At 49.8% G+C, this 17,184-nt stretch overlaps 1 protein-coding gene across 2 annotated transcripts in view; it reads left to right on the top strand.

Moving 5' to 3' along the window:
- Positions 1-17,184, top strand: part of LOC116952930 (mannosyl-oligosaccharide 1,2-alpha-mannosidase IA-like) — a 443,203-nt gene that overhangs the window by 124,960 nt on the left and 301,059 nt on the right. The window lies entirely within an intron of this gene.

The raw sequence follows: 17,184 nt of genomic DNA, 5'->3' as shown, positions 1-17,184 counted from the left end.
ATGCTTATAATAACAACAAGCGGTCAACAAGAATTCGAAGCAAACACTAATTCTGCACAACTTTGTAATGTCCGAAAACCATCCAAATGTTTATCCATAACCATATCTGGATGCAACCTTTTTAGCCATGCAACATTGCATCTTCATCAACCATCGTCACCCATCCAAGGCGCTCCTTTCTCCAAATAAAAAAAATAGTTTTGCCCCGATGTAAAACGTCGATGTGAGGCGCAGCTTGTTTCCGTGTCATGGCACCCACACTGTGGAAGGTCCCCGGCAGCTAATTCGCCTGAGTCGTGATGTCTGTGATAAAGTGCCCTGTAGCTCATCAAATCCTTGAAAGATCTGGGCAAGGTCCCATCGGTGAGCTCCTCCGGCAGGCAAGGCTGCGTTGGCTGGGTCATGTAGCCCGCATGCCCAGCCACCGCATGCCGAAACAGCTTTTGTTCGGCCGGATCGAGGGGGCTAAACGGGCGTGGTACGTGTTAGAGAAGAGATGGAGTGATGTGGTACAGGAGGACGTGGAGCTGAGTGGACTTGCCGATGACTGGTACCAGCGGTGTCAAGATCAACCTCTGTAGAGGAGGCTCGTGAAGGACGATACTGGGCAGTTGGAGGCAGTCGCACTCCAACAACAACGGAGGGCAGAGGAGCGACGCTCACAACAACGAGCGGAGCGCCGGGTGGCTAAAGCACAGCAGGTTGGCACAGTAGGGGGCACAGGTGGTGCATCAGCCAGTCGTCTCAGTCAGTCGACCCGTGGCGCCTGGGTCTGCCCCGTGACCTCCTGCCAGCGGGCGTTCGACACTTCACGCGGCCTCAAGGTGCACATGGCCTGGCACAAGCGTCGTGGTGACGTCACCGCCACTTAGTGGCGAATGGCGGTTGTTGTAGCTCATCGGATTTCTCCAGGATAAGTAAAGATTCTGAAATGAAGGCGGCGGGTTCTCGTGCGACCGTGGGTCCCTCGGAGACCACGGCGATCGTTTGTGAGACAGGTACAACATGGAGACAAGTCCCCGCGTCACCATCATTTTCCAAAGAATATTTTTTTCATGACTAATTAATAAACGTTATAGAAGGAAATGCCATCCCGTTCTTTCGTGTTTTATAAGTCCCAGTAATTTAATTACTTACCGGACTACTCGATTAGACTGGTACCAGCGGTGTCAAGATCGGCCTCTATGGAGGAGGCTCGTGAAGGATGCTACTGGTCAGTTGGAGGCAGTCGCCCTCCAACAACAACAACTGAGGACAGAGGAGCGACGCCCCTCAGCTAAAATGCAGAAAGATGGCGCAGTCGGGGGTACAGCTGGTGCAACTGCCAGTCATCTCAGTTAGCCAAACCATGGCACCTGGTCTTGTCCCGTGACCTCCTGTAAGTGAGCCTTCGACTCTTCACGTGGCCTCAAAGTGCACCTGGCCTGGCACAGGCACCTTGGTGACATCACCGTCACTTAGTGACGAAAGGCGGGTATTGGTATTCCAACACGTCTGGTCACGGATGAAAGAGTTAACCCAGTGCCCTCTGGAGTTCGCTCGAGCGGAACGCCCTTTTCCGCCCGCAGTGGCGCGAGCATTTGCAGGGCTGCGCCTTTGCCCCCGTCGCGAGACAGCTTGTGTGCTGTGATTTGGCCTTTGCGGTGAGATCCATTCACGTTGCCTGCCACTGGTCCCTTGCGATTCAGCCAGGTTTGCTGACGTGCTCGTTTTCCCGCATTTACACTTTTTTTGGACTCAAACGTTGTTTGGCACGTGAAGGTAATTAAAAATGTTAACCAGTTCAGAAATGGTGACGGCCCATCCGATTGGGGCATCGAAAACAGAGCCCAAAATGTTTCTTTGTTAAACGCCAATTTTGCTGAGCCCCCCCCCCCCCCCCCCCCGGCTAAGAAGGGCCAAAAACGCTAAGTGGTCAGTAACAAACAGCACCATGTAAGGTGTAAACAGATAAAGAGTGGACAGGTTTCTGGGAGTGAGCACGGTTACGAAAATTTGGCACGAGAGACGATGGGAAAAAAATTCCCAAAGTGGAGCAGTGCGAGGAATAAAGCAGAAAGAGATGCGTTTGTGACCTGCAGTGTGGTGAGTGGGTGGGTGAGCGAGTGGGTGAGCGAGTGGGTGAGCGAGTGGGTGAGCAAGTGGGTGAGCGAGTGAGTGGGTGAGCGAGTGAGTGAGTGGGTGAGTAGGTAAGTGGGTGAGCGAGTGGGTGAGTGGGTGAGCGAGTGGGTGAGTGAGTGGGTGAGTGAGTGGGTGAGCGAGTGGGTGGGCGAGTGAGTGGGCGAGTGAGTGGGTGAGCGAGTGGGTGAGCGAGTGTAGAGGAGGCTCGTGAAGGACGCTGCTACTGAGCAGTTGGAGGCAGTCGCCCTCCAGCAACAACGGAGGGAAGATGATCGACACGCACAACAACGAGCGGAGCGCCGGGTGTCTAAAATTCAGCAAGTTGGTACAGCTGGTGCATCTACCGGTCATCTCAGTCAGCAGACCCATGGCACCTGCTGGGTCAATCCCGTGACCTCCTGTCAGTGAGCCTTCGACACTTCACGTGGCCTCAAAGTGCACCCAGCCTGGCACAGGCGCCGTGGTGACATCACCGTCACTTAGTGGCGAATGGCGGGTGTTGGTATTGGATGAGGGTGTGAACGGGTGAGTATATTGTTGGAGCCTACAGTGTGGTGAGTGGGTGAGTGAGTGTGTGATTGGGTGAGTGGGTGGGTGAGTGAGTGTGTTGTTGCAATCTGCAGTGTATAGTGAGTGTGTGATTGATTGGGTAAGTATGTGAGTGAGTGAGTGGGCGAGTGCGTGATTCGGTGAGTGGGTGAGGTGAGTGTCTGATTGGATGGGTGAGTGAGTGGGTGGGTGTGTTGTTGTAACCTGCAGTGTGGTGAGTGAATGAGTGTGTTATTGTGACCTGCAGTGTGATGAGTGAAGTTCACGGGAACAGCAACCACGGCAGTTGTAGCAGCGATAGAAGAGATAAGGCGTCGCCTGACCGCCGCTGGCGAGCGAGTGAATGGAGTGAATCAGGGCTGGATCATCAATAAAACCTGCCCGCTTTGCGTTGAACAAGAAGTGAAGCAATTTCCTCATCGTCACAGAGGCTATTCACTGCAACCCTGCCTCCCTCCCTCCCTCGTCCACACAGCGGCAGCTTCGGGGAGTTTAAACTCCCCGTGTCATTCTCATTGTGCGCGCTCCATCCTATTTGTGCGCGAGGCAGGGAGGGAAGACACGCAGCCGCAGATTCCGATCGCGTGTTTGTGGATAGGAGTGCCCTCTTCCTCCTCCCCCCCCCCGCACCTCCATTACGAAATGACGGGCGAGGCACGTTCACTTAACCTCTCTCTGTCGCCCTATTTATTGGCATAATCGCGCCAGTTGTTCCTTTTAGGGGTCGCTTACGAGTAAAGATACGATACAAGCCTGACCGCCCCCCACAGCAGGTTAACTCTGCCCGTGGAACGAGTCACCCCGGCGCGGGTTCGTGGCGTGCGCTGACTGAATGAATGAATTCACGGGGCAACTGAGAGGCGAAAGTGCGCTGGCACGGTTCAGTGTTGCCCACCCCCCCGCCGCCTTTTGCGTGCAGCGATGCCCTCCAAAGGCGCGCTCGCTCATGGCAAACGTGAACGAGACGCGTGCTTGGTTAGCCGGCTGTACGACCTTTTACCACACTTCGTTTTAATTTAGCACGCGTTTTGATCTGTAAGCGCTTCGGATTTCCCCCTTATCTCATGAATACATAACGGAGGCCCCGTGTCAACAGCTATTCACAAATTGCATTGAGCGATCTGCGTAACACCTTGCAAACCCCGCAAGTGAGGCTGCCGTGAAAAGTTGCGGAGGCAAGAGAGTGGCCGGGTTGTCTTGGCGAGGCCAAGGTGGCACACGTGTCCAGAAAGGGCAAGTGAACCGGCACTGCTACAACCCTGGGTTCAAATCCAGATTTGAGACACTTGGCGTTTAACCACGGTTGTGATGGGTAGTGAGCTACTCTAATCAGCCCCGTGGTGGCGAGATGTTAACTACCTCACCGGGTACGCAGGCGGTCGTGATTTTGATCCCGACCCTGACGCCTGCTGTATATTTGGAGTTTGCATGTATCTGTCCCCGCGGTCGCGTGGATTTTTCGCCGGGTCCTCCGGTTTTTCCCCTCCACATTCAGAATCGACATCACGCGCGAAGAGTATTTGGCCGCTCTACATTTCCACGTGATAAGCCACTTCTTTGAGCTATCATTTGTGGCCAGGCTCTCTTCTGAAAAAAAGAGCTGTATAACGCAATGGGCCATCACTGGCGTAAAAAAAAAACCTTGAAAGCAGTCACTGCAAAACAATGCTGAAGTGTACATAGTTTACCCAATGCACAGCAAGGCAAATGTGTTAAAAACTGTGCAAGATCGACCATTAAAGGACATGATTAGGCCCTTGGTGTCATCTGTTGGCAATTCCATCGCTGCAGTTTGCTCCCTTTTTATCCGGTTGATTTGCATGTGCCGAGTCCAAAATTACGAGAGGAAATATATTACACTGGAAAACGTATTACGCGGGACGAAATAGCAGGTACTTATCTCAACAACAACAACAACGACGACAATGTACACGCTGTTGTGCTGCTTGCTGAGTCTATATCAGTTACAGCCTCGGTGCGTCTCCATGTGGACGAGCATGCAAATTAATTTCTCAGTGTTGTTGAACCTCCCGACAAATTGGGCAAAAAAAAACGGGTCGACCTCCTGCTATTCAAGAACGGAGACCTCCCCCGGCACTGACGTGATGCCGTTTGAAGTGTGCCTGTGAACGGGCGTGAAGAACGAGCTAAACACTTTTTTTATTTTATATTACCAGGTAAGGCCCACTGAGCAAGATGGCTCTTTTTTCAGAAGCGACCTGGCTACCGCAAATCATAGCCCAACGAAGTGGCTTGTCACGTGGGTATGTATAGCAGCCAAATACTCTAAACGCGTGTTTCTAAATGTGGAGGGAAAAACTGGACGACCCCGAGAAAAATCGATGCAACCACGGGGAGAGAGATACGCAAACTCCAAATATACAGCAGACATCATGGTTGGGATCTAATCCACGACCCCCTCTATACCAGACGAGGTAGTTAACATCTCGCCACCGCGGCCGGCACCCAATCGCGCATTTAAATATCGCCGGCGTCCCTGAACCGCACGGACACAGCCCTCCGTCCAGTTCCAAAGCAGGGGGTGCCGGCCTCAGAAACTAAACCCGAAGGTGTCCCGTACGGTGTAAACGCGGCTCGCGAGTTTTCTTTTTTCACGTATTTGTTGGGGGGGGGGGGTGGGGGGACGGTGGTGGGACAGCAAGGTTAGGGTGCAGCGTGTTCAATCAATCCTGGGTCGTTTCAAACCGCTGCTCCGGCGAATCTCATAATGCCCGCAGCAGGTGCAAGAGAATGTTTTCACCCCCCCGCCCAATATCTTTCTCTACGCATCATTCGGTCTCTTTTTTCGCGGGCGGGCGGGCGGGCGGACGGGCGGACGGGCGCGCACACACGCTGGTTAATTTGTCAAACAGTGGGGCTCTGACACACCAGCTTTAGTAATTAGCTTCCACTCCAGCTGAGCTGCAAAGACACCCAAAGCAGGGTTCTCTGCCGACGCGACAGGCGGCAGATAGATTTGTCAGGTTCCAGCGCGCGCAATTTATTTTATTTTGGTAACCGCAAATAAATAAATAAATGCTTAAATAAGACGTGCTAAACCTCTTCCGCCCGCACTGGTGTAAGGATTATACGAAAATCCGCCAGAAATCCTCCGTGGTGTAATTGCAGTGCGGCATCTTTGCATGCCTGCCGTGCGAGCGGTAATGAAAGTGTTTCTTAAAAATCCATCAAGCGTGACGGCACGTTAAAAAAAAATGGTGGGTGGGTGCCGCGTTAATTGGTGTAATCACAGCCTCTCGTTAGCCCTGCATCTCGCCACAAATTTAAATAGTCCCGTGATTTTTTTTTATTTGCACTGCATGGGCAAACTTAAGCGGTCCCGCCGTGGATTATTTTTCTATTTTTTGGAACCAGCGTTATCACCGAGCACCGAGCGCCATTATCGTACAGCTTGCGGCATGCGCTGGCTGGAAGTGTTATTTGCATTGTGCTGTAACACCGTCGGCGGATGAGACGTCGGCTCCGTGACATTTCACACCACAATTATGGGACGGGAATGTTCGGCCGAATTGGTTGCAATTAAAAGGCTTACATGAGGGTGGCTTTGTGATTTTCTGTTCAGCAGAAATCAAGACTGATGCTCATTTCAAAATAGTCGGAGGCAATGAGTTTTTAAGAGCCTCCAAGGTCATTAACAAAAATGTTTAAAATGGATTTTAATTTCTAATTTTCTAATTGGATTTTGAAATTAATTTTTTTGTTCGATGGAGTTCTCAGAACGAGGCTCCTATTTCAGGATCAGTGCCTCCTACATTTGTGTCAAAAGACAATGCGGCCAAGTCATCAAAACCAGAACGAGTGAGAGTGTTTAATTGTCGCGTTGCTGTGACATCACCAACACAGACCAAAACTATTTCTGTTATTAACTTGCTTGAGGAGTCCTTTCTTGGGTTGAGGGTTAAAAAAAAACCCACGCTATCTGCCGTTTGACGGAGATGATTCACGTTCTCACTTAACACTCTATAACAGTGACAAATGGTGAAGTAACTCGATTTGGCAGCTGGGGTACTGTGGCAGAACACTCTGACTCATAAGCAGAAAATGCACCAGTTCAGATCCCTGTGTGGTCTCGGCTCGCCCCGTTATCCCTGCTCCAGGGCCAACGAAATGAGCGCGACGTTTGTGGGGAGTCTGTGTCTGTGGTCGGCGAATGAAACCAACTGCGGCATTGACGGAAAAATTGTGGAATTTCCCACCACTGCCACATGAGTGATTGCCATGAGAGATGAGATGCCCATTTACCCCACGGTTCGTGTATAAGGGGAAATTCTAATTCTGGACTCGTTCATTGTGATGAAGCCACACGTCTGTCATTGTGTGCCAACGACGGTGGCCTTGGACGTGGCTTTCCATATGCAACCAGTGAGCTGGCTGCGAATAATACAAATAGGATGCGCCGACACCGATGCGTGTGTGTGTGGATAATTTAGCCGTGTAGTTTTTTTAAACGGTTTTTTTTGTTGAGTTGAATGTGTAAAATCTGAAATGTAACGCTTCAGCTGTTTGATTTCTTAAAAGAGGGGGAGAGAGAAGTAAAACGGTAAGTTACACTTTTCAAAGGTTACACGATGTAATGAAGAAAAATGGACTTGAATTACATCCTTCATATATTATTTTTATGGTTGCTGGAAAATGTCTTAAGCCAACTGGGTAACTGTGCGCAAGGCTTCATGCTTGAAATATAAATGGGGATGAAAAAAAAAACGATGTTATGACCACGACACATTTTTTTCAGCCGCTCGAATTAAAGCCGTCATTGAAATGTTCATAGCGTGTCCAACCCGCACCCACGCTCGCCACGAAGTCGAAAGTGTGGATCCAGAAACGTTACCGCTCGCGCGGTTTTGTTAAAATTATATTCATTTCATTCAACCTCCCCGCCGCCCGCCCAACCCTAATGCAACGGCTCGCTCACCCACAAGGCAGAGCGACTGGATTACAACGGAGCGATGTAGCCGAGCACTCCAGCCGCCAGGAAGCAAGCTGCCGCTTTTGTTTTAATCTGCCCCTGGATTAAACGGGAGACGTTGAATACAGCACAACTCCGCTCGCACACGCACGGCGTGAGCGGGAGGCGTCTTGTTGCCGTCCGTGCATTCGTCACGTGGAACGTGCCGGGTGTTTTTTTTTTGCTTCTCGTGTAACCGCCGCGCCTGTCGAAATCGCGTGACTGCGCGACAGAGAAGTCTTGCCGCGTGACTCTGCAACGTGACTCAAGGGTTGCAGAAATATACGTTACAGATTCGTTGTAAAGACACGTTGCCCGATGGCACGTGTGTTGCTCGGTTGTGTCAAACTTCAGCGGCTTGTTGGCGTGGGCATTCTGAGTTGTTGGGCGTTCGTGTGAACGTAATTTTATGGTGCCGCGCGCGTGTGCGACGTCTTTAATTGACGCAAAGTGCCCTGTATAAACACGGATGGATTTACTCAAACACCACGGTGAAGCACTTGCTGAAATTGACCGCGCGAGATGCAGCGAGCGAGCAAATGTAAAGGCGCATTTCGCACGTGAGCTGTGATAATGCCCCCGTGCGTAAGAGGGCCCAACTTTTGTGTGCATACAACCATTTTTATCCGCAACGCGCTACTAGAATGGAGTAGGTTAAAGGTTTAAAGATGGGCAGCAGAGAAGGAATTACTGGGCCAACAAGGCTGGGATGGGAGGGTGGTGATGATGACGATGAAAGGGGATGGATGAGAGCAAGAGAGAAGGAGCAAGTGGAAGTGAGCTGCACGAAGTAGCGTCTGTTTTTACAGAGGGCGGTGGAGAGGGAGTTTGAGTAGAGGTGGCCACACTTCAGTCACGTGTTTTACGAGAGGCTTGAACTGATTTCAACTAAAACTACACAATATTTTTTTATTTTATTTTACCAAGTAAAACCCACTGAGCTATATAGCTGTTTTTCAGAAGCGACATGGCTACAAATGATAGCTCGGAAAAGTGGCTTATCATGTGGAGTTTGTATGTTCTCCACCTGTCACCTCCACCTGTTACCTGCATGGATTACCTCCGGGTTCTCTAGCAACAAAAACGCGTACAACGTAACTGATATTGAACAAACATCCCAATGCTGAAAAATCTTGTGATTTTCACAAGAAAAATCACAAGATTTTTCAGCATTGAGATAAAGTCACACGAAATGGCGGTAGTAGGGATTGAACTCTGCGTGTGTCCTGAAACGCCCCAGGCCTTACAGTAATAAAGATCAAAAGTCGAGATTAATGAGTGTCCTAGTTTATAGGCTCCCTGCAATTAATGGGCCATGTTAGTAGACTTAATAGTTGTGAGCATTGTAAACAATACAGTGGAATGGCCACTTGTTAATCAATTACACGCACGTAGACCAACACTCACTGAGGGATGGGGCTACATCCATATCCATCATCACACAGCTTGAGTGCCCACGCAGGGTGGAGGATGCATTACACGTTAAGCCTCAGACGCAATTCACCCGTTTGAGGCTTGTACACTCACTGTTTAGAGGGCAACTGAACTGATTTCAACTAAAACGAAACATTTTTAGCTCGCTAAGCTACAAACCAGGCGGCCAGAGTTCTATTCCGGCTCGGCCAACACCAATGACGATTATCTGAACCGGCCCTGGACCTCCCCTGGGTCGACTCAGCCTCCAATGAGTACTCGGTGCGGTGTGTAAACATCGCCACTCGGGAGACAAACGCGGCCGGGCGTGGTGCTGGCCACCCACCCCCTCGTGTGCCGTTCCGGCCTTCATAGGTGCTGCTCGCTAACAGCACTTGCCCCAACAGTCTGTTAAGGCTATACGGGGGATCTTTGTCTTTGTTGGGGGCGAGCACTGCTTGCGACTATTGCTACACGCATGTATGTACTGTATGTTTAACTTATTTCACGTTGTACGCAGCCAACCGCGCTAATCGGAGCTGCGGGGGTGGAAAAAAATTTGGAGTTGCGGAGGAAGGCCACAAGGAGGCACGTGCCGGGCCACCTTTCTCTCGCCAGGCGGTGGGGACGTTAACAGCCAGCGCCAGATAATTGTTGCCGGCTTTGTAGAGCTACTACGGCAGTTGCCACTTGCCAGCGGTCTTTTACTACACGGGCAGGAGTTTAACAGAGGACGCCAGTATCACAGCACAGTGTGCAAAATATTAACAGGCTGTTGGGGCCAAGTGCTGTTCGCGAGCGCCCTATGAAGGCCGACACGGCACACGAGGGGGTGGGTGGCCAGCACCACGGCCAGCTGCCTTTGTCTCCCTGATACTGGTGTTTAAACACATCAGGTCGGCGCTCATTTAAAGCTAAGTTGACCTATAAGACGATCAACACCGGTTCAGATAATCACCCACTGATGTCGGCCGTGAGCGGGGAATGGAACTCAAGTTCATAGTGCAGCACGATCATCGCTGCACTACCGATCCTACCCCTCCACACACATGCGCGTGAATGTACAAACCAAGTGCAATACTGTAATGTTTACATAATACGGTGCACATGTACATGTTGCTACAATCAAAGTTTGATTATTAATCTAAATATATATTTTCTTTATTTTACCAGGTAAGGCCCACTGAGCTATATAGTTTTTTTTAGAAGCGACCTGGCCACAAGTCACTTATCATAATGTGGACATTTATAGCAGCCAAATCCACGTGACCACGGGGAGAACATGCAAACTCCCAATTTTCCTGGATTAACGTAATGCATGCCCTGGTTCGTCCACCGCTTTGGACAGTCTTGCTCGATATTCCCCGTTTGATTCCTGCCCATAATCAATTTTTATGTTGAATCTAACATTGGCCTCTGTTACGTCTACTCAGCCAAAAAAATACTGTAACGCAGTGCTACAGTGAGGGAAAAAAGTATTTGATCCCTTGCTGATTTTGTACGTTTGCCCACTGACAAATAAATTATCAGTCTATAATTTTAATGGTAGGTTTATTTGAACAGTGAGAGACAGAAAAACAACAACAACAAAATCCAGAAAAAACGCATGTCAAAAATGCTATAAATGAATTGCATTTTAATGAGGGAAATACGCATTTGACCCCTCTGCAAAACATGACTTAGTGCTTGGTGGCAAAACTCTTGTTGGCAATCACAGAGGTCAGACGTTTCTTGTAGTTGGCCACCAGGTTTGCACACATCTCAGGAGGGATTTTGTCCCACTCCTCTTTGCAGATCTTCTCCAAGTCATTAAGGTTTCGAGGCTGACGTTTGGCAACTCGAACCTTCAGCTCCCTCCATAGATTTTCTATGGGATTAAGGTCTGGAGACTGGCTAGGCCACTCCAGGACCTTAATGTGCTTATTCTTGAGCCACTCCTTTGTTGCCTTGGTCGTGTGTTTTGGGTCATTGTCATGCTGGAATACCCATCCACGACCCATTTTCAATGCCCTGGCTGAGGGAAGGAGGTTCTCACCCAAGATTTGACGGTACATGGCCCCGTCCATCGTCCCTTTGATGCGGTGAAGTTGTCCTGTCCCCTTAGCAGAAAAACACCCCCAAAGCATAATGTTTCCACCTCCATGTTTGACGGCGGGGATGGTGTTCTTGGGGTCATAGGCAGCATTCCTCCTCCTCCAAACACGGCGAGTTGAGTTGATGCCAAAGAGCTCCACTTTGGTCTCATCTGACCACAACACTTTCACCCAGTTGTCCTCTGAATCATTCAGATGTTAATTGGCAAACTTCAGACGGGCATGTATATGTGCTTTCTTGAGCAGGGGGACCTTGCGGGCGCTGCAGGATTTCAGTCCTTCACGGCGTGGTGTGTTACCAATTGTTTTCTTGGTGACTATGGTCCCAGCTGCCTTGAGATCATTGACAAGATCCCCCCGTGTAGTTCTGGGCTGATTCCTCACCGTTCTCATGATCATTGCAACTCCACGAGGTGAGATCTTGCATGGAGCCCCAGGCTGAGGGAGATTGACAGTTCTTTTGTGTTTCTTCCATTTGCGAATAATCGCACCAACTGTTGTCACCTTCTCACCAAGCTGCTTGGCAATGGTCTTGTAGCCCATTCCAGCCTTGTGTAGGTCTACAATCTTGTCCCTGACATTCTTGGAGAGCTCTTTCGTCTTGGCCATGGTGGAGAGTTTGGAATCTGATTGATTGCTTCTGTAGACAGGTGTATTTTATACAGGTAACAAGCTGAGATTAGGAGCACTCCCTTTAAGAGTGTGCTCCTAATCTCAGCTCGTTACCTGTATGAAAGACACCTGGGAGCCAGAAATCTTTCTGATTGAGAGGGGGTCAAATACTTATTAACCTCATTAAAATGCAAATAAATTTATTACATTTTTGACATGCGTTTTTCTGGATTTTGTTGTTATTCTGTCTCTCACTGTTCAAATAAACCTACCATTAAAATTTTAGACTTATCATTTCTTTGTCAGTGGGCATACGTACAGAATCAGCAGGGGATCAAATACTTTTTTCCCCCACTGTACCTATGGTCATTAACGTTGCGCCTGGAAAGATGAAGGTGGGTGGCTGGGTGAGTGTGCGTGTGTGGTTTTGACCGCACCATTCCTTCAAGCCGCGCAATGCTGATGGCCTTCCTGTAATAGATGCTCACTCATAGCACTCTCCCCTAGAGCTTGTAAAGACATGGAATAAGGGGGAGGTGGGGAAGGGATGAGTGGATCGATTGTATTATCTGTGCCTGTATACAAACACACACACACGCTTCAGTCAGAAGCGTTGCCATGATCTTCAAGAAATTCAAGTGCTCGATTTAGGTTGCCGTTTTACACGCAATGCTGCATTAAAAACAAAATGCTTTCCCACTGGGTAAAGCAGTAGGTCTCAAAACGGAAGAGGTGGTGACCTAATATGAGCATTTCAGAGGACTCGTTATGGTCAATGCCGTTGATGTTTCCCACACCTTGCCATCGCTTCTTTCCACCTGCCTGGGCTCTCAGTTGTGGCACAATCAATCGCCAAGGTCTGGATTTGATGTCTCATCAGCGCCGTCTGGGTTTGGGGCTTCTCTTCCCCTTGGTCCCAGACCTCTGAGTGCCTCTCCACTGCCGTCTCGGTCTCCTGCCCTCCTCCTCCTCCACCCTACACACGAGTTCCACCCATCTCTACCTCCAAGTTGCCTACCCTATCCTCCTCCACCCTACACACGAGTCCCACCCATCACTACCTCCAAGTTGCCTACCCTATCCTCCTGCACTCTGCACACGCATCTTGTTACGTCTGCATTCTATTTCCAACTTTTAATTTGCTCATTCTGTGCTGCACTCAGATGCTTATCCTGTCGTACACAACAATAATGACTGCTGCTGCGTTGGCGGTGGTGCACAAATAACCAGAATAACTGAATGCATTCGTCAGCAAAGCTACATTCAAACTACATAAAAAAGTATACAATAGGCGATGTGCCCATCTGTAGAGCAGTGTTCTTCATTGCAAGGCCTCGCGGGCCACTGACCGTGTCTGGTGGCCTTTAGTGCGGCCCCTGGCGTGCGGCCCCCGACATAAACACAACACGTGAAAACACCCCCATCGTGCTCCTGTCAAACTCCCAGTGGTTTCAAATGTGTGATGGCCCTCACACTGATGATGTCTTATTGGCGAAAGTGGCCTCCCTCTGAAAAATTGTGAATTACACTGATATGGAGTATATCTATAAACACACTAGGTTTTGTTTTTACGTGACAAACCTTTCTAATTGGCTGTGTCGGGTGGTGGAGGGTTTAACGACATTTTTATTTACGCGATCTAACAAAGAAGAACCTGTATTATAGATGATATTGGTCGCGAAAGCCTACGCGTTAAACATACATACTGTAATTTAACCGCATGGTGAACAGAGGTGAGCATGAACATGTCTGCTTATTCACCATTATTAGAAACACCGCGGATGAATAGCCACTCCATTTCCCCACATAAACGTGGAGCGGCGCATCTGTATACAGTCGCGTACCTAGCAGTTGGGCAAAGTCGTGTTTGCATCGGCGCTCAGCCCCCGTGTACGCGACTCAACGCGTGGGATTTATATAATCGCGTGGATTTAAAAAAAAAACGTCAACGGGCCACCAATGCAAATTGGGCCTGCCCAGTGATGCACGGTGCGTGATTCGTGTGGGGGGCACGCATCGTGTCTCTCGGCTTAGTTAGAGGCAGTCTCGCATGGTCCCGTGTGCCATGGTGGAGGCAGAAGCGCCGCACGAAGCACCGGCGCCGCGTGACCTCGTGTCGGCGCGAGTAACGCTGAACTGCGCGCAAATTTCAGCGTCATTATGATGATGATGATGATCATGATGATGATCATGATGATGGAACTTGTTTACCCAGGAACGCCTCATCACTCAGGACGCCTTTTCAGGAGGGTCCTGCCTCCTGTTTTTCGTAATTGTGGGGAGGGTGGGGGAGGCAAAGGCGGTGCGGGGGGGGGGGCGATGCCGCTGCTGTGTGTAATCTCAAACGTGCAATTTGCACGTGATTTTTTTTTCCGGCATTGGGATGTTTTGCCCATTGCTAGTGTCATTGTTTTTTTGTCGCGGGGGGGGGGGGGGTATTATTTTAGCTCTAGGAGGGGAAGTAAACTAGAGAGCGCAGAGGAAACCCATGCCCAACATTGGGAGGGGGGGGTGGAATTTAACAAACATCCACACAGGAAGGGCGCCCGACTTGGGAATTGAACGCAGGCGCTAACTTTCTTTGAGCATACGAGCGTTACCACCGCGCCACCCAGCTGCCAGTGTCCAAAAGACAAAGATCCCCCGTATAGCCTTAACAGACTGTAAGTGTCCGTGCACGTGTACACATACAGCTTGGGTAATATACACGCGGGTGAGGTGGAGGGGGTGGTGGCACTGCTGCACTTTGGAACCCCGTTGAGCTGAGTTTGGAACCCGGCTAACGTCACTGGCGATCGACATCTGGACCGGCTTTAGCTTCTCCCCTCTCCGCCGTCCCACGCTGACCTGCGCGGTGCAGCGCTGTCGAGCAACAAGCGCCGTGCAAAGTCCTCTTATCCAGCAGTGGGGTGGCAAGGGCTATATATGTAGGTGTGTTGATGGTTGGCTCTGGGAGGTGATAGTAACGCCAGTATCATGCAGTGAGAAACGGCACCACCAATCTGGGTTTCAGCCACCGACGATTAAGCCAAGTTCGTGTGAGTGGAGTAAAATACATGGATATATTAAGTAGGTTTCGTTCATTTCTTGAAACTTCGTAATATTGAATACATTTTAAGATTAGTACGATGAGGATGTGTTCCCAGCCTTCGTAATTGACCATTTTGTGCTATAGACACTGCATTACTTTCATATTGCATGTATGTTGAACTTTTTTCACACCGTATGTAGTCAACTGTGCCTATCAGAGGTGCGGGGAAGGACAAAAACCCAAACAAAGACAATTTTATTTGAAAATAATAATGATGTCATATTTGATACTGTACAATATTAAAATACAAAAATTGCTTATACGTTAGAAAAACATAGTGAAGGCAAATAATGTTATTATTATTTATACAGTACTGTAGATTGGAGAATCACACTTATTTATTTATTTCGATGTTCTTATCATTTTTCGATTTTTTTTTGCTTTCTGTGTAAAGTAATGGTAACACATCCAAAATTTGTTGAAACCGAAACTTTGTTTCTCAAATATACGCATATCGAGGTATCATACACAACCTTGCTCATGCATGAACTCAGTCATACACAACCTCAATCATACACAGAATCAGAATATTTATTCATGCTGGAGGAATCCGATGAGCTGTGAAGCTCTTTTTCACGGATGTCCAGTAGGTCACAATCTCAGCAAAACGTAACCAAAGTCATACACAACCTCAACCATACATGAACTCAAAAATACACAACCTCAATCAAACATAAACTCAGTCCACCTTTCATGCGCAGAGTACGGTAATTCGGTGGTGACGGCTCGTTCGGCCGATTTGCACGGAATATCTGTGACTCTGTGAAGATCAACTCCTGGTCCAACTGCAGTGTTCATCGAAGGAACCAGTGGCATAGTTCACTCCACGATTAGCTCAAGGAGGTGCGGAAATCGGTCAGGTGGGGCCTCGATATTTGATATGTCTCTTCGTACGGTCGTGCCTAGGCTATTATATACCGCGGCTCCTCTTGCCTAGTCACGTCATTTCATGAGGGTTGTTGTTTATTTACACCTGTCGTTGAAAACAAATCTCATGGTGGTTGTCAAGCGGACCCCAACTCGTAGCTTTGGCCACGGGGGGGAAGGGGTGGCAAGTCACCCTCAGCCCCCACGCTCATTACGCTTCCTTTGTATGCATTAAACTATACAATTAATTTACCAGGTAAGGCCATCCGAGCTGTTTAGCTCTTTTCCAGAAGCCGCCTGGCTATAACGAATGATTGCTCAACTTAGCGGCTTATCACGTGGAAATGTATTGCAGCCAAATACTTTAAAGGCGTAATTTCAAACGAGGAGGTCAATAATCGGAAGACCCGGAGAAAAATCCACACGGCCACGGAGAGAGAGAGAGACACCGCAAACTCCAAATATACAGCAGCAGGCGTCGGGGTTGGAATCGAAACCACGACATCCTGTGCACCAGGCGAGGTAGTTAACATCTCACCACCGTGGCGCCGGTGTTGTCGTCACGCTACCGGCCGGTGCCGATGGCGAGCCGCTTCGGTGCGGAATTGAGATGCGTGGCAGCTGCCGCTTGAGCCGAGTTGATGACTTCTGCAACGGGACGTGACGGGCGAGTTGCAGCTATTGACTCCGAGTGGGGTCAGCAAGGTCGGGGGATTTGTCTCTCTTAAAGCCCCCGCCAAGCACCCTGAATGGGGGGGGGGGCCGTGCGCTCACCAGAGCCACGCTCACCCTGCTGATGAGGCAAACGGCTGTTGACTTTTAAGGCGGAGTCATAATTGATGCGGGTCGGCATTAATGTCCCCCCCCCCAACCCACCTCTCTCCCCCCCGCTTTAAAGGTGCCTGTATCCCCCCCTCCTCCTCCTCCTTCCTCATCCTCATCCCCTCCCACCTCCCACCTCCCACGGCTGATGAACGCAGTGCCGTATTGACGCCAGCGATTTCCATTAAGAGACGTTGGTCTCAAGTCTCTCGCGCGTGATAAAGCGCCGCTGCTGCTTGTTTCCACGCGGGCGACGTTTTGCGCCCGGCTCCAACCTTTTTTCTCCCCCCCCCCCTTTCCTGGGTTTTGTTGCTTGATTTTAAGGATGCGTTCGATGACCCAGTGACCCCAACCAGCGATTGGTCCGACCCGATGACCAATTGTGCTCACCGCAGAGCCGCCGGTTCGCCTGGTTCAACTCCCGGTTACAGCCACCCTGCCCGCTAACGCAGGGGGCGGCAGTACAAACAGAAGCTTGCACTCCGCTATAAACACTACCTCAAGAGCCCCGCGTGCTAATGCTCCTAAGGGGCCGGCCATAAATGACGTCACGCGATTTTGGACGATTTTTGACCCCCCCCACCCCCCGTCGTCACACGGCGTCACAAAAAGTCAGACCCCCCCCTCAAATATGACGTCACAAAGCT

Source organism: Petromyzon marinus, chromosome 49, assembly GCF_048934315.1.
Source record: "Petromyzon marinus isolate PM22_M1 ecotype Great Lakes invasive population chromosome 49, UKy_Petmar_22M1.pri1.0, whole genome shotgun sequence".
Lineage (NCBI taxonomy): Eukaryota > Metazoa > Chordata > Hyperoartia > Petromyzontiformes > Petromyzontidae > Petromyzon > Petromyzon marinus.
Note: the sequence above shows the minus strand (reverse complement) of the source record. Positions and strands in the feature narration are given on the sequence as shown.